This window comes from Aythya ferina (genome assembly GCF_964211825.1).
Source record: "Aythya ferina genome assembly, chromosome: 7".
In the NCBI taxonomy this organism is placed as follows: domain Eukaryota; kingdom Metazoa; phylum Chordata; class Aves; order Anseriformes; family Anatidae; genus Aythya; species Aythya ferina.
The window spans coordinates 10,584,249-10,611,363 of NC_140302.1; the positions used below are offsets into that span (position 1 = coordinate 10,584,249).

General features: G+C 36.0%; 1 protein-coding gene across 3 annotated transcripts in view; it reads right to left on the minus strand.

Annotated features, from left to right (window-relative positions):
* NRG3 (neuregulin 3) overlaps window positions 1–27,115 on the minus strand; it is a gene marked incomplete at its 5' end in the record, with an annotated part of 417,127 nt that overhangs the window by 48,205 nt on the left and 341,807 nt on the right. The gene's annotated exons all lie outside the window — the stretch shown is intronic.

Below are 27,115 nucleotides of genomic sequence, written 5' to 3' on the forward strand. Positions count from 1 at the left end.
CAAGACAAAGGCTTATGAACCCTCTGCAATGAAATTTTGAAACACTGACCGTTATACTTCTTGAATGTATTGTGTATTCACCTGAGTTTCCTGCTCCTTGTTTTATCGTTAGCTATCTCATAATGAAATAACATATTGAGTTGTTTCGGCATTAGAAGTTTATTATTATTATTTTTTTAACCTTTTAACTGTCCTGCAGAGTACTGCAATGTTGTAGTGACTCCTGACCTATGATATTTGAATTTATAAAGATTCGTAACTGACATATCCATCAAATGTTGTGGATGCATTCATTGAATAACTGAGGTCACTTGTGAGACATCAAACTTCAGTAAGTGATGGTGTCAAAGTGTATTTTTGCTTCAGTGAATTTAAATTGTTTTCAAGTCTTGTAGTTGCAATATATTAATAGTTTACTATCAGTTTTATGAGATTATCATTATTTTTTTTAATATTAGTAAAGTTTTAGTCTATGAACACTGAAAATAATCCAAACTATGAGGCTTAATGATTTTAACCATCATTTACAAAATACAGTCTGCCTGATCATCCTCAGTTATATCCATTCCAGACACAAAATACTCTGGAATCTTGTAACTACCTTAACTATCTTGTTTAATTTCTTGCAGTCTAAGCTTTATGATTACATACACTTGCTAGGATTCTCCCAAAGGCTTCCTTAATAATAGTAATAATAATAATAATAATAATAATAATAATAATCTTGCTAATTAATCTTTAATATGAAACGCGTAAAAATTGACAGAGCAAATTTATGGTAGGCTAGATATATACTATCTAGATACTAATAATAGATATAGATATTAATAATAATCTAGATATTGATAATCTATGGTAGGTTAGATACATAATACCCTCTTCTATGAAGAGTGGAGCAGAAACATACAAGACAATGATAAAAAAAGATCTTGAGGTTTAAAATCCTGACTAGATTTTTTTTTTTTTAATAATTATTTTAAATTATGCTTCCAGAGCCTATGAACAACAAAAACAAAATTCTAATAGCCAATTAGAGAAGAATATAACCATTCCTCTAATTTGTGGAATTAGCCCCATGAGAGTGGGTTTGAAGGAAACTTGAGAGCTTTTCCAACACATACTGGTCACTTCTGATGATTCAGATGATGCTAAAATGTGACAGCCTTTTCTGATTGCATGGGTGTAAATTCAGTACTCAATTTGCTACCAGTGAAGAGATGCATATGATCTGGACATATACTGGCTTGTCTTTAAGAAAGCTTGGAACTACAGAATTTAAGGTATACACTATGTAAGGTATACACTATATTTTTTCTGGTATGTGCTAATAATTTTTATTTTTATCTATGTACACACATATATACGCACACACAGAGGCCTCTTTCTCTGCCAGCCTCTCTCAGGTTCCCTGTTCCTCTGCATGAAATCTCCTCTGGCTGTATGGATAATAATTTGACCACTTCAGGTGCCTAAAGAATCAGTGATGAAAGTTCACCTCAGTATAGTCAAATCAAGTAGTAGGTTTTCAGATAAAATTCAGAGGCCCAATAAGCCATCATTTTTTTTTTTTATATATATTTTTAATTTTTATTTTTTATAGTGGAACAAAGCATTTTACACCAAATCTTTTTGTATGTTCAGTGAACTCACATCATAAAATACTGTTGTCTAGAGGTAATTTTTCATTCTCGTAGTTGAGTGAAAACAGACAAGGACCATTAGACTTTAAAAATCATAACATTAGTGGAACTGTAGGTTGGCTTTCTTTCTTGCTATTCCAAATGTGAAAATCATGCATGTTTTGTGAAACAAATCACATATGCAAATCTGTTTCTGTGCAACAAAAGAAATACAAGATATTTCCTTGGCAAACAGACTTAGCTATAGCCATGGCATTTCATGCATACATCTTGCATAGTACTGTTATTCAATACATTGTGTAGCTCTTAAGCTCAGAATGTATGGATAAACTCTACATTTAATGTGAAAACCTGTAGCACTGTCTTACACATTATCATTTGGCAAACCAGAAATAATTAAATGATATTTCTTGTAGCCTCATATTTAATACAGCATCATTACACTACTATATTTGTTATGCTTAATGGTATGAAGAACTTGAACAGCAGTGGGCTTAACCATAAATTTGTATAACATTTTGTTACAGCAATGTAAGTTAGAAGACAAATCTGCCTAAATGAAAATCCTTAAGCATCTTAAAGTAAAAGCAGACATTTCTCACTTTACCACTGTGGAATAATAAAATAATATCGTACCAATTGTCTAAACTTTTACTTCTTCCCATCTGTCAAGCTTTATGCCATTCCAGCTCTACTTTGGAAAGCCTCTTGGGTTTAGCAGAAACAAAATAAAGGACGCTGCCAGAAATCTCTCTTTAGAAAATAAAAAAATCTTTCTTTTTCTACATAAACTCTAAAATATATTTTGTATCATGTATGTTTAAGAGGTATGTATTGATACAACATGGTACCTTCATGTATCTTGCTATGTTTGGTTAAAATTATACTTGGTTATCTCCTAAACTATAAATGCCGTCAAAAGCAGAGTGTTAATAAAGGTAAGTTTTGCAGGTACCAAGGAGGAGAGGATATAATCCAACTTCTTTTTAATATCTTCTAAGAGTCCTCATACAAAAACTTCCTATCTATGTAGTTTACAAATATCACAAATATCCTGTACCAGTTGAAATAATTAGAATGAATTAGTTTATAGATTTTTTTTTTCTCCTATTTCTGTCTGGACAAGATGAATCCTATCTATTAGATCACAAAGATGCTCTTATGGAAAATGGTAAAAATATCTCACAGTTGAACCCATTTCTCTTTAATTCACATTCCCGATTTCTGTGTAATATTTTTTTTAGTCCATTAACAAAAACTGTTTAATAAAAAGCTGCAATAACTAGATATTTGTATTCAGTATCAAAATTTTGGCCTTCAAGTGACCTGTTTACATTATGATTTCACTAAAAAACTCTGGTGGCTGAAGGACTCTGTAATCTCATAAATGTGTTAAAAGAAAAGAAACAATAACCTCTGCTCCTCCCAATTAGGCACAAATTACTCTTTTCATACCACAAAATTAGTGGCTATAGAGATATTCAGTAGTAAAATAAAATCCAACTTTTTATTTATTTTTAACAGCATGAAATACAAGGCTTTTTGCTATTCAAAAATATTCAGATATGAAGTGAGGCAAAAGCCTTTTACATTAATCAAATGGCCTACTGTCAGCAATAGCTCTGCTATTCAGCAGCTCATGCAAGCTGGAGTGAAGGAAGATGAAGAAAATGTCTGAATAAATCCAATTCTAATAAATTTTACCTCCTCAGCTAAATTGTATCCCATTAAACTTTCTCTGCTGAAACATTTCAAGTCTATGGGAAATAATAAATAGCACCATTAAATAAATTATATTAAAAAAAATAATTACTAAGCACTGCTCACTGGACCACTGAATACTCAAAAAAAAAAAAAAAAAAGTAATAATAATAATAAAAAAATCCTCTCCAGAGAAAAAGACAGCATTGAAAGCAAAGATTTCTGAAATTTATGGCCATATGATATAAGCAATGTTATGAAGAAAACTATTTTTTAGCTTAAATTGTAGCAAGTCTTATCAGGTAATAAAGCACAGAGCTATTTAAACAAACTGCCAAAGGAGAAGAATTTTAGACAAATGCCACACTAGGGATATTTGGTTTTGTTTCTATTTCTTTGATTTTGACACATTGATTACAACTATTTTCAGTAATGAGCAGTAATTACCACTAATGAGCAAGTGAAACTATTTGGGAGCTACAGTTTATCAGTTTACTTGGTTTACCATGCAATGCATGGCAAATTGCATTGTATTGAATAGCTTTTCTTTCTGTTCACTGGAAAAAAAAAAAAAAAGCCTCAATACCAACCTATATATTAATTAAAGAGACAAGGAGTGGAACTTCAGTTCATGTATTTCACTGAAAAGTGTACTTTACATATATTTAGAGATGCTGGCCCTTTCATACCCTAATTATTTTAACTTGCCAGAATGGAGTGTAGTAACTTTTAAGATGTGCATCTCCTTCCTATTATTCTTAGTGCAAATACTCCTTCAAAACTGGAGATGAATTTTTGTGACCTTTTGAACATTTAAAAAAAGATCAGGTTGATCAACTAAAATTGTCTCTACAAATGGTCTCCATGAAAGAAGTGAATTAGCTAAGTTTTATGGATCCCATTTAGGTTTCTCTGTGAACATCCCCTGCCTGGGAGCCTACACAAACAATTTTTTAGAATTGCAAGTACTTGAAGTAATTTTTTTTTCATCTTCATTTCAGTTCCTATGAATAAACACATGGTAAACATGCAAGTTTCTAAAAAATTAAGACCAGATATGCTGCAGGATCCATTTTAGAAAACTCAGAAGCGAGGAGTGGACCACAGAAAGTGGTCCTACATTCTGCAGGACTGCAGGACATAGAGCCATGCTGTTCTGGAGACTGAAAAGGAAGTGGTGCCATACAACCCTATGTGGCTATCAAAAACAAGAGAAAGAATTCTTCCTTCTACTTATCTGCTCTTTCCCATCTACTGTCTTCTTTGCAACAGAAAAAAAAAAAATAAATCTGTCTCAATCTCTCCTTAGGTAATACGTTTCAGTATCTGCCAAGTGCAAAACTTGGTTTATTTCACATGCAGACAAATACTTTCATAGCATGTGAGGAATTCATCTGCTAAAGCATCCCAGGGATAAACACCACAAACTCCCTTTGGCCCCAGGGCACATGTATGTGATGACTCTCATCATATTGCTGCTATTCCATCCTGGATAGTTAGGAGGAACTTAAACAGTGAGCACAGAAAATGCAGTTAATAGCTTAGGGAGTGCTGCTTTATTCCTGGGGATTTCAGTTGAGTCACACTTATTAGACATGATTCTGGACTGCTGCTTCTTCATTTTCCATCATGTCGCTGTGCCCTCTAACTATACAGACTAACAGTATTGGATCAATGCACATTTAGGAAAGAGAGGAGTATAAATGAATGTAACAGCTCCCCATTTTCCTAGCTTTTTTTTTTTTTTTTTTAACCATTTATTTATTTATTCCTTTTTGAGAAAGCAGTATCATGGCTGTGCAAAAATTGAAATAAAAAATCAGTGAATGAATCCAGAAGTGACACTGCCTTATTTATGCACATACACTGCCTACTGAGGTACCAGCCAGAATTTATACGATGAGCTGATCAAACTAAAATTCCCAAGATAAACTTTCATAACACTATTTGGGAAATGAAACATTTGTTTGACTTGTTTGTCCTACCAGCATTAGCATACACATCTGCTTAGCTACAGAAAACTGAACAAGTCATATTGGGTTGTTGTATTCAGTACATAGGTCTCGGTGTTCCTTCCTTCACTTTCAAATGAAGACTAACTAAAAAGACATTTACAAAACCAAAGCATTTCCATTGGCAGCTAAATCTTCAATGTTTACCATACATGTATTGCAACACATATGCTATGTGAAGGGCTAAATACATGTACATTCTACAGACTGTTTGCTTAGCCATTCTTTATGTTACCAGCAATATGGACATATGCAGTAGTCTGTCACAACTAGGGTTAACTCAAACTGAATGGCACGAGTCGGCACCTCTGACACTGGGAAAGGAAGCAAGCTAGATAATACAATTAATAATTAATAAAATTATAATTTAGATTTCCATTTAAGAATTAATGCTTTACACCTTAACTGCAAGGCAGAAGCTGAGTTAGATGTGAGCTGCAACTGTGCCTTTCTGTGCTTACAGGCAGCCACAACAAAAGGGGAGATGCAGCAGTCAGATGAGCATCACCTCTAAGCAAAGGGATCAGTAATGGCAATTTACACTGCCACACATTGGAGACTCTTCCAAAAAAAAAAAAAAAAAAGACACCTGACTGTTAATATCTATATTCATAACCTGTTAATATCTGAGAAAGATACAGATTACTAGTGGAGATAGAACTTCTTTCCGGTCCTGGGATTGAAGGAGCAATAGTCCTGTAAGCAACAATAACTAGTAACTGACAGTTAAATAATCAGAAAAAAGAACTCAACTGGAATGGTACATCTGGATTTTGCCTGTTTTCTAAGGATTTTGATGCTCTTCACATGCACTAAATAGTCTTTAAACAATTGTAGAGAGGTAAGACAGCATTACTACAGTATTTAGTTTACAATGTGAATCAACAATACAACAGAGAAACCATATACAAGAATTGCATACAGTTGGCATCTTAGAGCTGAAATCCGAATTCTGGATCCTGGCTGACTGGTTGAACATATTCTTGTGTAAAAATAACAAACCTAAGAGGAAAATATTGTGCCCCTGCACTTACCAGATCAGTCCTGATCCGGACCTTGAGTCTGTGCCGCACCTCGAGTACTGTGTTCAGCTTTGGGCCCCTCGCTACAAGGACATGGAGGTGCTTGAGCGGGTCCAGAGAAGGGTGACGAAGCTGGTGAGGGGCCTGGAGAACAAGTCCTACGAGGAGCGGCTGAGGGAGCTGGGCTTGTTCAGCCTGGAGAAAAGGAGGCTCAGGGGCGACCTTATTGCTCTTTACAGATACCTTAAAGGAGGCTGTAGTGAGTTGGGGGTTGGTCTGTTCTCCCACGTGCCTGGTGACAGGACGAGGGGGAATGGGCTTAAATTGCACCAGGGGAGTTTTAGGTTGGATGTTAGGATGAACTTCTTTACCGAAAGGGTTGTTAGGCATTGGAACAGGCTGCCCAGGGAAGTGGTGGAGTCACCATCCCTGGAAGTTTTTAAAAGACGTTTAGATGTAGAGCTTAGGGATATGGTTTAGTGGGGACTGTTAGCGTTAGGTCAGAGGTTGGACTCGATGATCTTGAGGTCTCTTCCAACCTAGAAATTCTGTGATTCTTTATTTTTTAGAGGCTGAGGAAAATATAAATCCATATGTTTGCAGTGTCAAAAACACAGAGCCTGAACCGAACCTAACGATTTGTACAATAAACACTCTGGGGCACTGAACAGACTTAGTGACCTGGAGTCTCACTCTGGCTCCTACACACCACATCGTACAAGTAATTACACAAATATAAAACACTTGAAGAAAAGCACTAATAAACTAGTCTCTCCACCTTTATCTCAGTAGATATTCACTGGGATGTACTTTGTATAGATGAGGCTTTGAGTTCAGAGAAAACTGAATAGAAGATAAAGAGTCCTGATAATCTTCAAAGCTCTGCTGTATCACTGAAAAATGAAAGTTTCCTACGTAGGTCCCCAATGGATTACCAGCTTCACTCTGTGCAACCCCTCCCCATGGCTTTTCATTATATTTCATAGGCACTTAAGCCTTTTCCTAATAAAAAGACAATGCCAAGGGTGAGATTATGAAATACTCCAAAGTTAAATTGATAACAGTTTAATTAAATGTTGCTCACTAACAACTGGCATGTCTCAGACAATAAAAGGGAAAAATGAATGCTGTAATTGCTCCTTTTGCCACCTTTTCACAGTCTTCTGTGATGCTCTTCCTATGACATTGCCTTTCAGAGCATGCTGTAGAAGATTTGGTCACGTGATGCAGTTGCTCAATTTAGTTTTACACGGAGCACGAAGGATTCACTTGAACTCTGGGTGGCTGCAGTAAGCCTGCATTTGGTATGGAGCAGGCTCTGCATGATTAGATTTTGTCTGCTTCTTTTCAATTAAAATAAGAGGGCCAGGTTGTCAAAGGGAGTAAATGAGCAAAGCTCCGTTGAAATGAGTATTTACCAACTGAGATCCCAATGTCAATAGCAAAATCTTCCTGTTAAAGGCAAGCTGTAAATTCCATGGCATATCTCTCTACAGACAAGTTGCACAGCACTTCCTATAAGCAAGACTTGTTCCCTTAATGAAGACTCTTAATAAAGGCAACATCTGCTTTTGTTTCTTTAGTTGTTACTTTGTTTGTTCATGCTGCAAGCACTGCATAGTTTGTGCTCAATGCTCCATGTGGCACACTTGTGCCCTACCAGTCATGCATGACAAGTAAGCAGCTAACTGATTTCCCTGTTATCCCCTGCCCATTATAACAACTTCTACAGTTCTATGACTCTTATAAGCTATATTCTTTCCATATGTAAAACAACTCTAATTCAATGTCAGCTTGGAAATTTCATTTTGATAAGTAGCTGGCATCAGTGCCTGATCATCTGCTATTGTTGAAACTCGCTAGTTAGAGACATGTCAAAAAACGTGCACAGCAAACTATTTTCTATAGAAGATAGAAAGAGGAGTGACTAAGTTCACATTTCCCCTTAAAACTGGCCTGCTCTTACAGCTTTGAATTACATTACACAATAATTTAGTGTATGTTAACAATGTATATAGCCTTCTGATAGGTGTTCAGCATAGTTACCAATTAGTAAAGCCAATTAAATAATGATCTAAATAATGCTATATTTAGATTGTGGTTTGCCACAATCACTGGGGGTATAAAAAAGTTTTACCCTTACAAACTGGGAATCTATATGAAAGAACACATAGAAATTAAATAAATAAAAATTATGAAAAGTTTTTTTATTTATTTACAGAAATGCCTATAAAATAGGCAAAAATACTATCATATGAAAAGCAAAATTAATTAAATCCTAACACAAAATCTAGCAATAGCACATCTACTATGTCATGTACAACACCACGAGCTGCCATGAAACACATGCTCCTGTGTCAACAACTGAACAGCCAGAAGCAATGTCTATGTTTGGAAAAACAGAAGCTTGCAGAACTGAAGTAGTTTGGTTTATAATAGGTCACCTTTCAAGCTAAAACAACCTTCATTTGTCTCTCATTTATTCACTTAAAGACACATTTTATTGATGTTTTTCTGGAGACTGACACCAATTTTCTGACTCAGAGACAGATTGGCTGTAGCACTTACTGAATTTTTTCTCAGCAAAACTCCTGGCTTCACTTTTGCTATGAGAGCCTTCGTTCTTAGAATTTGCTTTTAGGGTAACAAGAGTTACACTAAACAAAACCTCTTTCTCTACAACACCACAATCACAGTGTTTAAGAGGACCACCACTGCCTCTTTCAGCCCACCCACACTGCCTCTTCACCAACCCCAACATGGTTTCTCCTTGTTTCATTGAAGCGGCACTGGACTTTCCCTCTGTTCTTGACTTTATCTTTCCTGCCCACATTCGCTTCTGCCTTAACCCATTTCATTAACAAACACTGGTCAAGAAGAGGGATTACAGCATTTTACGACCTCTGATCCATTGTGCTCCTTGCTGAGCAAACAACCCTGCAAAGTAATCCAGCAGATGAGGGTGTTTTTCACATGCTACTTGTGTCCTCCCTAAAAAGCAGCAATTTACCAGTAGGCATAGAAAAGCACAGCAGCAAAGCGGAGAGCATCGGACATAACATATACAGTATTTTGGGTGACAGAACATAATTTCTTTACTTTATTCATAGTGAACACTCTTGAAAACACCGAGCTTAACACTAGCAGTGTAAACTGAATGGGATTTGCTTCTATTATAAATGTCCCCCTGAAGGTTTGGACACAGCTCTAATTGTTTCTTTATCCTTACCTAAGACAAACTGGGCAGATACTGGGGAATATAGGATCATAAAGGAGTGTTCAGTGCATATTCTGCATCAAGTAGTTATAGAGTTTGTTATGCTGAGCCAAAAAGTACCTGTCAGCAGTTTCCCAGAAAGGCCAGCAATACTGCCCTCACCTCTGGAGTGCAGAACCTCATGAAAAGGGCACGGGTACCTCCCCGGGGGAGCATGGCGAGTGGCCAAGCTCTCAGCTATCCTGCACAGCACTTTCACCTTCTCAGGGAGCATGGTGGGGCACAAACACAGCCTCCACAGAGGCTTGTACACCACAGGGAATGTGAGGGGGGAGCTGCATCAGCAGGTGGAAGGCAGAAAGCTGCTGAGCACATGAATGCTTTGCTTCTGGGGCAGTGTCAGCCTTCCTCTAGTGATGGACTATGTATCCTGGTCCACCTCAGAAGCTGAGGTCTTCTGATTCAGCAACATTAACATAACGAATGGCATAACCTCTTACCCACATAGCAATTCAGATTATTTTTAGAACAACAACGTTATTCACCAGTAATGATTAAATAGGGAATTATGAGTAAGAAAACATTTTTCTTTGTAATATTTCCTGGTAATAGAATAACAGAAATGGTTCTTTTCTGCTTCCTGTTCAGAGAACAGAAACAGAAGTGAAGCATCCACAACACGATTGTCCATATTAATAGTAAAAACATACTTTATTAAATTGCTGTAATTTGTCTGGACAAAGCAGGATGCATCATTAGATGATGCATGACTGGACCAGTAGATTAGGTTAAAATGACAGTTTAGTGTCATACAGTGTATAGCATAAATGAAAAAATGTGACTAATTAAATGTGTGTGTAAAGACTTCAGCAACAATAGAAGACAGAATAGGAAAACAGAAAAGTAGAAAGGATTCTAGCAAATAAAATATAGAAATCAATATACCGAATAGGTACTCCAGTTATTTCTACGTATAGAAAATGTTAAGAGTTCAGTAATATGCCATTATTAACTTTATTTTTCATGAGTTGCATTTTAGCTCATGAAACTTTTGATGTTAAAACGTTTTCCCATGGGATTCTATTATGAATTACTCTTTTCTTTTTCTTTTTTTAAATATATTCAACGTAGTTATATACTATAGATAGATAAATTTGATATAGATCAAGATAAATATATTTGCAGATTATATGTTTCAGTCTCTCACCAGCGTAAAAGGAAGCTATCTTGACAGGTGCAATGATAAAAGATACGAACACCAAGTTATTTATGCAAACTCTAATTACTTTACTTGTTGAAAATTATTCTTATTAAATGTGTAAGTTATAATCTATTATGGTACCTGGGATACAAAAAAAAAATTAGTCTTTTTTTTTTTTTAATTGCTTATAGTAATTTGAGACAATTCAGTCACTTGTAACTCAGAATACATTATCTGAAATGACTTCTGTTCACTATACAAATAGCTTCAAATCAGTTTGTAATCATCTTATACTGCATGAGAGAAATCTCACAATGTTTATATCTAGTAACAGTAAAATCAAGTTCTTCAACAAGAAATTGACCTCGTCCTGTTCAAGAAAGTAAACCTGTGGTCAGAATTCTTCACCCAGTTATCGCCTTGCAAAAAAAAAAAAACTCTTGCAATGAATTTCCACCTACTTGTAACTGTTCCTTTGTGCTACTGCACCACCTCATCTCTTCATTATGCCAAATGGAAGCACTGACTGCTCACTGGCAGCCCTCTACTGTACAGAGGATTAAGCTGTCCTTTGACTCATCCCCTCTGTGCTGTTCCCCTCTAAATTGGACAGGTCAGATATGATGGAAGACAATAGAACACTTTACTATCAAATATTCCAAAAAAACTGCAAGACAAACTCTTTTACTTTTTTCTTTTTCTTTTCTTTTCTTTTTTTTTTTTTAAATCTAACTTACAATTACTGAAATTACTAACAGACAATTATTGAAAGCACAAAAGATTAATTTCCCAAATTGAAAAAAAAATTATGATAAAATTTTTGGTGGCAAACCACACAGTTGCATTCTTAGTGAATACTGCATACTTAGTGAATAAAAGTAAAATCTTAATATGCTATCACTTGCTGAAGAAAATGAAAAACGATGCTAATGAAAATGACCAAATCCTTTTACATTCAAGTAAAATGACAGAAAAAAAATCTATGTATGTAACAGAAAGGGACAAAAGAGAGGAAAAAAGGATTATTTTCTGTCTTTTAACTGCCCATGAGTGGTAAGCTGAAAATACTTTTTCAAGCTACCAAAATATTTAAGAACATTCATTTAAATCTAAGTTTCCAATCTGCAAAACTATCTATTTAAGCAGGTGGAACAGATCTGACAAGTTTCTTATCCTTTGTTTACAAAAAAAAAAAATAAATCTCAAAATCATCATCTGTTTGACACTAGTTCAAATATGAATTGTTCAAGACTATTCAGACAATGCAATCTACAGAGTAAATCTTTGTTATGTATTTAATTAGGAAAAAGACTCAACAAACTCAACTGCATCAGTGATCATGGAAGCCACTACTTCTAAATTAATATCAGTAAGTACTTAGAACAATGCTGTGTTGCAATTTTTTACTAGTGTAGCATACAATTTGGGAAATAAAATTGTGGAAGACATTGGTTAGTCCTAAATGCTTTCAAATTTTTAAACACATCTCAGTAATAGTCAAACACAATTTGAACATTTTTACATTTTCTCACAAGTTGACTGGACATTGTTACAGACCACATTGTTTTTTTAATTATTATTATTATTACTTTATAAATAGACATATGGTTTAATTTGGACACTTCAGAAGTAAATTCTTCCACATTTACTTTTCTGAGTAAATGTACTATTAATGAAAAAAACTAATTTAACCAGGTCAGTGCTTTGTACTGTTGTATTTCTATCTTCATAAATTAATACATTATTAATAGATACTAGTGCATTATGAGGTTATGTTTACAGTACCTAAATCCACAATGCTAGTGTGCTGCAGTGTATTAAAAGCCATACTATTGGTTTGTTAGATTGAACAACCACCTACATAAGAATATCAGTGATTTTTGTAAAACAGCATTCATGATATAATTACCTATTACTGTAGAAATATTTCTCAAAGTATAAATGTATCCTCATGCTGTATGCCCTTGATGTTTGTACTACATGTCTAATCTCAGTCTCCCTTTCTTCTGTCTCTCAATTTCACAACATTAAAAATCTCCATGCCACTCAGAAGAGCGTAGATCAGCTCCTTCCTCCCTACCAACTCCTATTTTTAAAGACATACAAAAAAAGAAGCAAAATAAGCAAGAAGCAAAACAACTCAGTCACTGTCAAACAATTATTCTTGTCTCATCTTGTCCATCTGTCATTTCTACTCTCCTGAAGATGAGTTTACCCTGCTTGATTTCTTCAGCCTCAAGTACCTCTGTATCTCCTTGCAAGCTATTTTTTCAGAAGTAAATTACTCCCTCATGAACTACTTCATCTTGCTGTAAGCTACTATTCTTACACACTGATGTATGCCATCTGTAGAAACAGGTTTCCTCTTGTTTCTTTTTAGCCATGTAGAAGGTGTGATCTCACCATGATGTCCAGGTGGCAATTCAGCACATACTAAAGTGGACTGATCACAGTCTGCATGTACTGTTCACTCCCCACTGATTATAGAGCAATTCCAGATGATTAGCTTATGGCAGGAACTTTAAAGTAGGTATAGTTGGATGAGCCAAGTCTTATACGTTTATACTCAACCTGATGACATCACTACTGTGTTTGCTGCAATGAATATGCATATGTTCAACAAAACCTAGAATCTTGCAATATTCTCATGCTGGAAGTTAGATCAGCAGCCTAAATGATCCAGGCTATATCCTGACTTCTTACCCAACATAACACACTTCGTGTTACCTCTTGTTTGTTTGTTCCTTAGGTTACACTGCAGAGCACACACCCATGCCTTCTAGTATTTTATTTATTTTTTATTATTTTTGAAAGTGACTACCACTTGTTGGTGCTGGCAAAAGTACATAATAAAATAATAATCCAAATTAATAATCCATCAGACTGTCTTTTTAAACACATTTTAACCAACTCACTTTATTATAAACACTCTAAAAAGAAGTTCGGCCAATATGTAAAATGATGTAGGAGAGGAACAGTTGTCCCTAAAGGGAGATCATTAGTCTTTTCTTCCTTTTGCTGATAGCGTTGTCATAGAAACAGCAGAAGAGAAAGAATACTCTATTAACTTCACTTGGATTTATTGAGTTGCTTGTTCACTGCCACCATTCACCATAAAAATGGAACAGATGCATCTTAGTCTAAAAGAATGATGTCATAAAATATCATATGAAAAACATTTTAAAATACATATTGGCTTTGTAAATATTCACTAAAGCAGAAAGATGAGAAAGATATGAAAGAAGAACTACTACCTAAAAATATTTTAATTATTTTTTTTAAAGATTATTAAAATTCACTAAAGTTCACAGATTTGGAACATACAACAACACAATGTAAATACATACAAAGTTGGAAAGGAAACAGCATAAGACAAATCAGAAAAGAACTCATCATAAATTTTCAACACTGAAGCATGAGTCAATCACGAATGTTAATTTGCCTTTCATGACTGCGCCTAATTCAGGCTATCGCAAAAGTGTATGTCTATCAATAAAAGCACTTTAGGAATAGAGTGTGTGTTAGCTTAAAGCAAGGCTTGTACATTTAGCACCTTTTCAAGCCTATTTTGATGGCATGCTCTAAAGTTTATAAATCTTCTACTAAGACTGCAAGATGAGACTGCAATGTTGAAGCCATTTCAAATGAAGAGTCTTCAATCCTGTAGTTTTAGACCCAAAGCACCTTTAACGTACATGGATAAAGTGTTGAACCCTACTATTCCTGGTACTTCTATGCCTGAATTCTGTTAAAGAGTCATATCAGGAATCACAGCAGATTATATATCGTATTTCTGTTAACTGTCTGTCAAGACTGTTAAACTACTTTTGCTTGTTTTTGTGACCATTAGAAAACTCAACAATATTATTTTCTTAACTTCCAGTTAATTCTTTGAATTCTTGCCTAAGTGCAGAATTGAACATGAAATTGGATAATAGTAGAGATTCTCTAGATAACAGTAAGAGCAACTTTGATCATACTACATGAGCAAAGATGCCAAAACTAGAATAACTTTGTAGCTTTTCTGTTATGATTTAGAATAAAATAACATACTATACAGCTCATTAATTTTAGAATCCCCTTTTGTATACATCTGATAAAATACTATACTCTAGATCTGGATAACAGCAAAATCACAGAGTGAGCTTTATTTTTGAATTGTATTATATCATGTAATTTTTCTAGTAGTAAATTTACAGAAATTAATGATGATGAGTTATTTACCAGGCAAGAAAAGAAAGATTATCAGATCTAAGGCTAAACACATTTTTACAAAGCATAACAGTCAAAACAGCATAGAACTGAGGATCAATATGCAATTACTTAATAATATCTAAAATATAACAAATAGTAAAAGAAATAAATATAAATATACTCCAAACTAAACAAAAGCATAGTTCCAAAATATTCTTACATAAATAATAAATTAAAGTGAGAATTTTTAACTAGATATGAGGAAGCTTTATTTTGCCATTATGAGAGTGAGACACTGGAACAGGTCACCCAGAGAAGTGCAGTCCCCAGTTTTTAAAGACTCAGCTGGATCAAGCCCTCAGCATCCTCTTGGAACCTGAGCTAACCCTGCTGCTTTGAACAGCAGGTTGGACTAAAGACCTTCTGAGGTCCCTTCCAATCTCAATTATTCAGCTTGATACTATGACTTGCTTTCTGCAAATACTTTCTAAGTGAAGAAGAAACTCTCAGGCACAACAACTATGCTTTGAAGGACAGCAACTTCAGACAATCAGGGAACAGAAAATGAAAGGTACAACAGGGAGCAAAACAGGTGGTATCGAGCAAAAAAAAATAATAAAAAAAAAATAAGGATTAGAGAAAAAGAAATATATGCTGTAAATTATATATATATAATATATATAACTCAGAGGAAGCACTTCCAACATTAAATAGGGAGGTTAGTACATAAAGAAAGATAGCACAGTGGGCAGGAATACTATAAATTATTTTAAGAAGTGCAATGTAGCTCATTGCACTGCAGAACTCCTCACAAATAACAAAAAGACAGTTGGCATCTTGGAGATGAACACAAGATTTGCAAAAAGAACTCTGAAAAAAATCTTAATTACAAAAAAGATTTTAAGCTCTAGCATAAAAGAAAAACAAGAAGTTCTGAATAACAGATGTAGGTGTTAATATGTGGACTTCTGATTATTCAGAAAATTTAACAATACAAACTATTGGTAAGGAAAAAAAAGGATAGCATCAACAGCAAAAGTAGTAGCAATATCAAAATAATCAGTAAATAAGTGGTGGCTGCAGACAGAGGTGTGCCAAACAATTAAAAATAAAAGGAAATCACAAAGGAAGTACATAGGTAAAAAGCAACTCTTAAGAGCAGTGACACAGGAATAATGACAGCAAGGGACAGACTCCTTTGAACAGCAGAAGACCTTGCAAAAATGTCTATCAGCACGGCTATGCTATCAACAGAAACATCAATGTTTTTACAGCACCAAGAGTGAAAGAATGAAGTGTAAGATGAAGATATCAAAGAGACTGAGCAAGCAATAAAGGTGACAAAAGGATAACTGAAATGATTGATAGTACACACCTTGATACTATGAATAAGCAGTAGAAAATGAGACAAAACAGTAATGTTAAATCATGGGATGTATTTATGAGAAGATAATTCCAAGGCAAATAAACCATATACTGGTATTATCATATTTTTTTATTAGCTTAGTTTACTGAGAGAAGAAACTACAAATTGAAACAGAAGCTTTCTATTTATATATATAAAAAAAAAAAAAAAAAAAGAGAGAGAGAGAGAGAAACAGGGCATATTTTGGTGGGTGAAGAGGCATGGAACAGGTTTCTTAAAAAGTGAACTGCTTCCCCACCACATTCTTCACAGTAGCTAAAAAGGAAAGGAGTATGTCCCAATTTATGCAGCATGCTTGAGATGAAAAACTAGCACTGAAAGAATCCAGGGACACAGGCGAGACATGCAGCAAGATATCTGGAGCATACTTCAATCCTAAATTCTCGAGGCAGCTTGGCACAATAAGAATTACAGCTGCAAAATTAAAGGTGATTCTGAATTTTCTTTGCACAAGAACTATTAGATCCATACTGCACACGAATGAGCACACTGAACTGGATGATTACTGAACTGATTCATGGCCTACAGATGCTAAAACCAATCCATAAAGGTATTCAGACAATGAAACGATAAAAATAGCTGATACATGAATACTACCAAATTCTAAAAGATATAGCAAAAAATCACAAATCACTCAAAAAAGCAAGCCAACACCATACATTGCTCACTCCTCTAGCAGAACAAAACCTGTTGTAAAAGCTGAATAAAGCAGCATCAAGAACAGATTGCATTTTCATTGTCTTTCAGATGTCTCCTAGCTACACCAATTATCAGTGAATTGAGAGACTTTGACCCAATATTGAGAAATAAGATATTGCCCTTCCAGCACAGTTCCCACAACTCACTAGTATTTGGCAATCCACCAAAAAAATATACATATTTACATTGATGTTATAATGATAAAATCCAGTTCTATTGGGGCAAAATAGTGAGTATGACATTTAGAACATGTAGCTTAAAATATGTATTCCCAGGAAAACACAACAGTTATCTTAGCTTTAAAAAAAGCACAATTTAAGATGAGTACATCTACTGTTTGTCTCCAGCTCACCTACAAGTCTCTCAAAGTAATTTAATATTAAATGGCTTGATTAACTTCTACAAGATTTCTATACTCACTTACCTTTTCCCACTAATGGCCAGCCATTTTATTTCAAGACAAGATTCGCTACTAACTGGAAGAATGAGATGCTCTGATACTACCTTACCTTGATAAGAGGCTCCCCCTTCGTGTGAGAAAGAATTTAAAAGCACCCCACAGAGCTTTACAAGAAAAAGTGACACAAATCAAAACCTTATTTTGGTGATTTTTTTTTTATCTTCATCATTCATCAAATGAACAGAGTTAACTTTGGATATTTTCTTGTTTATATCTTATTTGAATTGCCCAAAGTACAGGAGTATAAAAAATGTCATGCAACAACAGTACCTGAAATCACAGTGCTGTACTCACTGACGCAGGTTATTAATTTAATAAATTCTAGCACTGCAGCACATACGACTACTTAGAGCTAAACTTGGCTTGCATAGGGATATGTAAGTCTTCACAGCATTGAACAACTTGGTGCTTTTCCCATGCCACATCCAACAGAGCTAAACGCAGGAGAGTTGTGAGTGTACCTCACTGGGCACTGAATAGAAGAGACAAGTCTTAGGCAGGCAGCATTGAAGACCCTAAATTGTTTCTGTTAATTCTTCTGAGAACTTCAATATTATCATCTGTCATGCCCCTCCATTACCAGGCTATTATTTTGTATTTCCACTTTGATCTTTCTTTGTATTTGAATGTGAAATGCAAAATTACCAAAGGACCTGAAAGAATAACCATAGAGTAATATTATACTACTAAAGACAATGGAGTTTACTCGATAATATAGGCATGAAGCAGTACATAATTCATTTATCATGAACATAAAAATGATCACATTAATTTGATAATTATTCATAAGTATAACCACAGTGACTAACCACATGGACATGATCCAAATGATACTGAGAATTCTGAATCCATAAATCAAAATACCTCATTGTAATCGTTTTTACCATCCAAAGGTCCAAAGTCTGCACTGGTAAACAAAAAACCATGTCTGTCATCTGCATGCAACGTTTTGCAACTCTGTGATTAATAAAACTTTATTAAGAATCAAGCACACAAGAACAACACACACGCAAATAGTGATACCCTGGGTAACTGGACAAACAGCAATTTTCAGCATAGGCATGTTAGTTTTGAAATGGAAATAAACTGATATTGATGAGGATGGAAAATGGGATCATGAGACAATTTTCAATTATTGTAAAAGTAACTTTATTAAAAACAATCAGCGGGAGTTGGAATAATGACTTTGTGTTTCTTCACATGCCAATATCGTACAGCTCCTGCAAAAGAAAAGAAAAGGGAGTACATGAAAAAATAATTTAGTGCTCTACAGAATGCCTTGTCAACTTTTCCACATTGCTTACCCTTCTCCTCTGCTCCCAGCAGCAAGTGGCAGGACACTGTCTCTACTCATTCTAGGCACAGAGGACACAGAAAAATTTAGTTCACTGTCAGAAACATCAAATTTTCTATACAACTGTAATATACATTATAAGTGCACCACTGCCATGGAACATTTAGTGTGATATTTACCTTCTGCTTTCCAAGTCCTTGCATTGTTTTCTGGATGAGACTTGACATCTACATGACACCTCAAAGCAGAAAAAGGACAAAGTAACACGATTCACCATGGCTGCATAAACATGGCACAGCACTGGCATTTGGAGCCTCTTTCCTGTAGCAAGGTAACTTCAGTACACAGTAAACAACCACTAAAAAAAAAACACAACCTAGTAGCCTAACAGCAGACTCCAAGTTTTCATGTCTCTTCATGTACATGTGCCACGTATTACTATGAAGCCTCCTCCCAGGTCCTTGCTCAACTGGAAACACAAAACCTCACTGGCTTTGTATCACAGCTTCTGGGAGGCAGCTGCCTCCACCACCACCTTGGATGTGCAGGTCTCACCTTTGTGTGCTAGTCACATTTCACACCATACAATACATACTAGTCACTGTCTACACATTTTTTCATCTGGTTAAACTATCACAGCCCAAACAAGGCCAAAAGTAAAATATCAACATTGCAAGTCATCTAATTATGTTAGCATGCCCTTGTGATGCCCGTTTTAACAACTCCTTGAGCTAAATGAAGCATTGACCTAAATACCACGTTCAAGCGCAGCTCATAAGGCTGACTGGGTATAAGGTCACATTTAAACACACAGCTGTCTGTTCAGCTGGTGCCATCCAATTACCTGCATTTCATGATGAAAAGAGTTCACCTTTGAGACACAGTAGCCATGCAGCAACCTCAGGTACATCCCTGATCCCAAACCAGAATGTATGCGTAATTTGTATACATAACAACATAATACAGCAGAAACCTCTTTATGCAGATGAGATGCTGTGTTCCCAGTTGAAATCCAGCCTTGAAGCACGTCTCTTCTTCCCAAGGTGACAATAGAGTGCAGTTGTTCTTAAACCAACACTTTGTAGCTGGCACTAGGAATTCCATGGCAACTTACCTGAGAGCTTGTATAAAACATCCATTTTGTAGGGTTTCCCAATTCTGTTTTCTAGTCCACAGATAACACCAACCTTACTAATTTCTCTCTGATCAGCACATAATGATACACTGTACACACTCGCATAAGAAGTGACAGAATAATGGCTATACGTAGCATTGCTGATGACATACACCCAGTTTATACAGTTATACCCTGCTTCACACAACTAACACCTCCTCCAGCCCAGCCCAGCCCAGACAGAGAAACCCTGACTGATTCTAGTTTCCTAAACTCATCAATATACTGTATTATCAATAAATATATACATACAATTGCATTTCCATATGTTTCACCACAAGTAATTAATAGATACAGTTAGGTGAAAGCAGAAGAAAATACATACCTTGATGTTATTTTATCCATATAGTTCACAAAATGACTATTTTGTTAGGGAATATGGTCATGAAGTGTTACAGGCTACTACAGCACATGTAAATTAACCGTATGGTGAATCTGTTAATCATGCCTTCTAAAAATAATGAAAATGAATCCAATCCAACCCACTGCCAATACATAAAATGTAGACAAATCGGAAAAATGACATACAGAGAAAAGTACAGAAGGTAGTGGTGAACCAAGGTGATAGCAGAGCTTTCTCCAGCCACTGAGGAACCTCTGATTTATCCATTACTCTCGTAGCATGAAGACATCAGCTGTTTCTATAAAACTCTCTCTTCTGGTACTTATGTCTCTTTTCTCTAGAGCTGAATAAATGATTGCTCTTATCCGCTAAAAGAAGCCCGTGCAAAGTTCTCCAGATCCAAAGTAATTTAGTGTCTCAGAATACTAATGTTATTTTGCAACATACTTAAAAGTGATAGGTATTTCACAAAGCAAAAGAAAGACAATGGTCCCAGGAATGAAGCCCTTACTAAATTTGAAAAAAAAAAAAGTAATGAAAAATTTGGTCAGGATTAACAACAAAGGGATTAATGGAGAAATGACAACAACTGACATAACAACTGACATTACCTAAACATCTTCTCTTAGTTCCTTCAGAATTTATTAAAGGTGTATGGAGATATGATGAAATATTTTAAATACTTATGATTAAGAACAATATTAATTAACTAAATAGACATGTGTTGATTATGACCAGAATACCTAATAATAGATTTTATGTAAACAGAAGCATAAAAAAGCCAGTGCCACATATTACCATAAAAAAAGATCTACCTGCTAAATACTTAAAAAAGGAAGAAAAAAAAAAAAAAAAAAAAAGGAATATAGGGAAAGATGAACTTTATTTTTTTTTTAAACATGTCCATTAGAGCAAATACATTCTTTGCTCATGCAAACGAGCATTCATCCTCTTTTCCACTGAAGATGGAAGTATAAGAGGATTTTATAACAGATAAGAGTTGCTAAATGACAACTATGGCTAGAACCATCCGCTGGTATTTATTTTCATTATCTGTTTGCTGCTACAAGACATTGGGTTTCAGAGGATGGTTCACCAGCTGCACATTTTGTGAACTGTGAAGGAACCTATGAACTTTATGTTTCTTCTCAAACAAAATAAATATTATTTTTTGCAGTCTTGCTCATACTGACTATCAGCAAACCCAACTTTTATTGTTGGGAAAGATCAAAATGCATCTGTCAGGATACATGACACAAGCTTACAGAGTTGATTTATTAGGTGTTCCCAGAGTCTTAGGTTTACAACCATCTTATCACAATGAGGAGACCGTGAGAATTAGCACAATGAAAACAAAGCAGGCACCTTCTTCTCCAATATTAACAACTGCTCAGAATAGAAAAAGCAAACATTTTTCACACCATCATCATCACAAGGTGATATATTAAGAATAATTTTCATAGCATTCAATTCCTGAGTTCTTTATAGCTCTGCTCAAATAAATGTTATTTAATGATTCCCCACCTGTAAGGGTACTACATCATTGTTACTCCCTTGACTTCGGTTAAGTTTCTTCTGATTTTTCCAAAAAAGAAAATCAGTTTTATGGAAGAATATTTATTTCCTGAGTAAGGCCTAAATACCAGAGAGTTAAACTTGGCAACTAATTTTAACAACTGCTATATTAATTTTGCAATCCAAGCATAGGAGATTCAGGTTAATGCTTCATACTTATTTATACCGCTGACATTAGTTTAACTGTTAAGCAGCCTAAGGAAGAGTACTATTTGATATGACAATGTATTTCCATTAAAACAGCAGTGGCCTGCCTGTTGCACTTGCCTGTGACATGTTATTTTCATTTGTATCCATCAGACATTACTGTTACTAAACAAAAGATAAAGATTCTGGATCCTCAGATTAGGTGTTGTGGATGAACTGCTGTCCTGGTTTCAGTTAGAACAGAATTAATTTTCTTCCTAGTAGCTGGTGGAACGCGGTGTTTTGGCTTAGGATGAGAAGAGTGCTGATAACACCCCGATGTTTTAATTGTTGCAGAGCAGTGCTTATACCAAGCCAAGGACATCTCAGCCTTTCGCTCTGTCCTGCCAACAGGCAGGCTGGGGGTGCAGTAAGAGCTGGGAGGGGACAGACCCAGGACAGGTGACCCAAACTAGCCAAAGGGGTATTCCATACCATCTGACGTCATGCTAAACAATATATAGGGGTGGCTAGCCGGGGGAAGGGGCCGGACTGCTCGGGGTTAGGCTGGGCATCGGTCAGCGGGTGGTGAGCAATTGCATTGTGCATCACTTGTTTGTACATATTATTATTACTTTCCTATTATCACCATTGTATTATTATTATTATTATTATTGTTATTATTATTTTGTTATTATTATTTTCCTGTCGTATTAAACTGTCTTTATCTCAACTCACGGGCTTCACTTTCCATTTCTCTCCCCCGTCCCAGAGAGGGAGGGGGGAGGGTGACCGAATGGCTGTGTGGTGTTTAGCTGCCAGCCGGGTTAAACCACGACAACTGCTTTAACAGTCGTGCTTGTTCACGTATCACTCACCTTCACAGTTCACCCTTTAGAATGTCCTAACTCTGCTCCTTCTTGCTGTAAGAAATTAGTAAAACTGATGACTCCTTGTCTTGGGTACCGACTGACTCTTTACCTGGAACACTTGTTTGTAAAATCACCCTCAGGCTTCTGCATCTCTTTTGCGCATTAGTTAAAGCAGATTTTACTCTGCAGCTGAGACACACACACATAAGGTCAGTCTCCACAACCCAGCTACCAACTGGGTTGCAACTACCATATCACCAAATAACCAGATCAGCCCTATTGGCTATCAGAGATGTTTGGCTTCATCATCAATATTTCCAACTAACCAAACATTCAGTTCTGAAAGTCAAGAAGACTGATTGTAATGTGTATGTACTCTACCCCACACTAGAGCTAACAATACATCATTTAGTTCTCTCATTCAATACTTCTTTCAATCTCTCTCATTTATTACAAACTCACTGCCCCAAACAAGCACTAGCAACAGTCAGCCTGCTTTCAATTGACACAAAATTTTTAATACACATAGATGTTCAGCCTGTTTATAGGAACATCATGATAATATATACTTACCTATGTGACAGAAATTTAAATGACATTGCAAGCATCATCATTGGTGAGACATTTTGGGAACCCCACAGAAATGTGCACCAATCCAGACCAGGCACCCTGCATGCTGAGGCAAGGCAGGTCCCCAGTGCACCATGGCATGCTCCTAGGAGGAAGCAGGGAGCAGCAGCAAAGAGTAGGTGAACCTTTCAGCCTCTCACAAGGAAGAAAACTGTGTTATGCACTACAAAAAGAGATTTAGTCCCTAGAGAGTTGAGAAATCTAAATGTAAAAGCCTGACAAAAAAGATAGTAAATGAGAAAGTAAGGCACAGAGTGATAAAAATATATTGCCCAAAGCCTTTTGAATAGATTGCATCAGAGGTGGGAACTGAATCTAGTTCTCACAAGTGAGTACTAAACAAGACTTTATTTTTTCTTTCCTTTGAGGTATTAGGCAATGTACAGCATGTCCATATCATCAGAAATTTCATGAAGCTCAGCCACTCTGATTACAATACTTAGATGTACATTTTTGAGAGGACAGTGTCCCCTGAACACACATATGAATTTCATTTTTCCCACAGAAGCTGCATGAGCATACCTCAGAAGCATACATCTGTTGTTATATTTGCAACATTTTAAAACTGATATGCCACATTAATAAGTCTGCATTTATCTCTGCTATCCATACGAAGAAACAGACACTCCAAACCAAGGCCAGCAATGATACTGAAGTACCAGGTATTCATGTTTGTGCATGTACAATAGCATACAGAACATAAACCAAATAATATCCAAAAGGAGGCATAGGGGAACATGGTCAAGGATAACAAAACAGCAAGTGTGGCAGATAAACTGAACGTTTAACTCATGTTCAAAAAATGCTGCATGTGAGAGAGAAATAAGGATCTGTCAAAGGTTCTGGCTGGAGGTGGGTTTGGCAGGTAATGGGACAGCAAGGTACACAGCCTGCCAGTGAGAACCTCTGCAACTGGCAGCTGCTGGAGCTTGTGGGGGAAGGCAGTACCAGCCAGTTCAAAAGGACACGCAAATTCATGGACGGCAGATCCGTATAAGGAGAGTAAAAGAACTGGGCAGGAGTCTATACTCCAGCAAATCTGGATTCTTGAGAGTCTGACAAAAAATGGCTCATTTCCTTTCCTTAGAGAATGAATGCTTAATTGGATGGACCATTCATCTGCTCCACTGGGGCATCTCCAGGGATGGATGTTCTTATCTAAATGAGCTTTTAGTTTTACTGACCGTGGAGAGTCCAGCCTTCCTCAGGAATCCAGGCTTATGTGGCTTTTGCTCTTAGAACAAGTTTGTGAAAAAGTGGTGAAAATAATTTTGAAAAGCAAGGCAGGGATCCAAATTCTAGGTTTTTATGTAGTGTTCACCATTACTGTTTCACTTCACCTAACTACAAAATGTTTCTAAGAGAGTACAGTGGTATCTTCCATTCCCTCATTATCAGTCAGAAAAAACAAAGTGAAATTCAGTTCTATTTTGAAAGTGAAAATACTCTCCAAATCAATTATTACACTATTTTCCTCAAAGAACAGGGGAACTTCAAAAGCAAAATTCTCAGAAGACAATGACAGAAGTGGAATCCCTAAAGCAACTGAACCCATAAACACAACGAAAACGCTAGAAAGCATGTCCTGGATTACACGCAATCAAGGCTAAGCTTTGCATCACCCATACATTGCTATTTCTAATAACTGAAAAATATTTCTCGCAGTAATTGTGATTATTTTCTACAGAACATAAGTAAACTGATGGGAAAGGCTTTGCATTGGTGGCCATAACAGGATGAGTATATCGTCACCTCATGTCTCTGTATACAGAGTGGGGATTTGTATATTTTGCTTTGTGTACAGTAATGATTCCATATTTGCTTACACTTCTTAAGTAGTTCTTAACGGGAGGGGTGGGGGGGGGACGCAGCTTTAAGAAGCACATGCATTTCACTTTCATGTGTAGTTCTGGATTTTGCTTTTTTTAGCCCACCATAAAACACCTCAGGCCTCATCTTAGACTCTGTCATAATATTTCCAGGCTGGAGACACAAGATTTCATTAATTTGTACACAATCAGGATCTGTTCTGATATTAAATAAGACAATCAGAAAGCTACTCATATGAGAAGACTACTCTGAGCCAAGACTACAGGGATTGGCTTTATTTCAAGTCTTAAGAGAGACATAGTAAAAACAAACAAACAAAACAAAACAAAACAAAAACAAAGAAAAGAAAAGAAACTAAAATGTTCAAAATGAAGCTAAAATGCTTCAGCTTTGCCTCCTACGGTACGCTTTCCTGCTTCCTATGGAAAAGCTTACTCTTTGAATCCTGTATGTGTTCTGTATCCTCTTTCTTTTATGTATATGCTTATCTTTCAATTCGTATGCCTCAAGATTGCTGCTTACAATTTCAGTTAAGCAGTAAAATTATAATATATGCAGAATCTTCTGTGTAAAAAATTTTGCTTGTCAACGAAGTCTACAGAAACACTTGCATTAATTCCACCAGTACTTTTAAAGTTTCCTATAAAGTGAAGTGAAACACCAAACTTCTAGAGCTCACAGAATCACAGCATAACAAAGGCTGAAAGGGATCACTGGAGGGCATATCCTGCCCAACCAGCTGCTCAAAGCAGACCACACCTTGCAGCACCATCAGGGTACTCAGAGACCTCTCCAGCCAAGCCTTAAAAATCTCCAGCAATGGAAGCTCCCCAGTGTCTCTGGGGAACCTGTTCCAATGTTTGACCACTCTCATTTTGAAGATACGCTTTCATAATAAGTAATGAGAACTTTTTTTTTTTTTTTTTTTTTTTGATGCTGTCTGGGTCCACCACCTCCCTCACCTCCACAGAGTCCAATTCTGTCTTCTCTGTAAGTAGCCATCAGATAGTTTTAGATGGGAGGGAGATTCCACTTTGTCCTCCTCTATGAAACTAGTGCACTTTGCATCTCTTTGCATGTCTTGAGCTCCCTGGCCATCTTGCTGGGCATCCACTGGACTCAATTCAGACTGTAAATCTCTGTCCTTACCTAGGGGGTCTGAACCTGGAGACAGGTCTCTAGGTATGCCACAAAAGTCCAAAAGCAGTAGGAAAAAAATCCCTCTGCCTGCTAGCTGTCCTCTTGCTAAGTCAGCTGCACCATTAATATTCATCACCATGTTGGTATAATGACAACTTATACTTGAATTGCCAAAATAAACCCCATATCATCACTTACAGTCATAAGGTTATCATATTTTTACTTTTAAAATCTGAAAAAAAAATGGGCAAAACTCAACACATGCAAAGGATGCACTAAAGGTAATTTTTATGACATCTTCACAAGCTTTTTATTACAGTGTCTTCAGTCATATGCAATAGTTTATGCAAGCTGTTTTTTTGTGTTTTTTTTTTTTTTTTTTTTTTTTCTTTTACACAAAAGATGCATCAGTTCACTAACTCTACTAAAGACAAACTTGAGCTTCCTAAAGAAAATAACCCACCCACTTTCTGCAGATCCCCAGCTGAGAGGTGAAGCAATGACCTATTAAGTCTGTCAGTCCCTCGGGCTACGAATACATTACAAGACAGCAATGAAT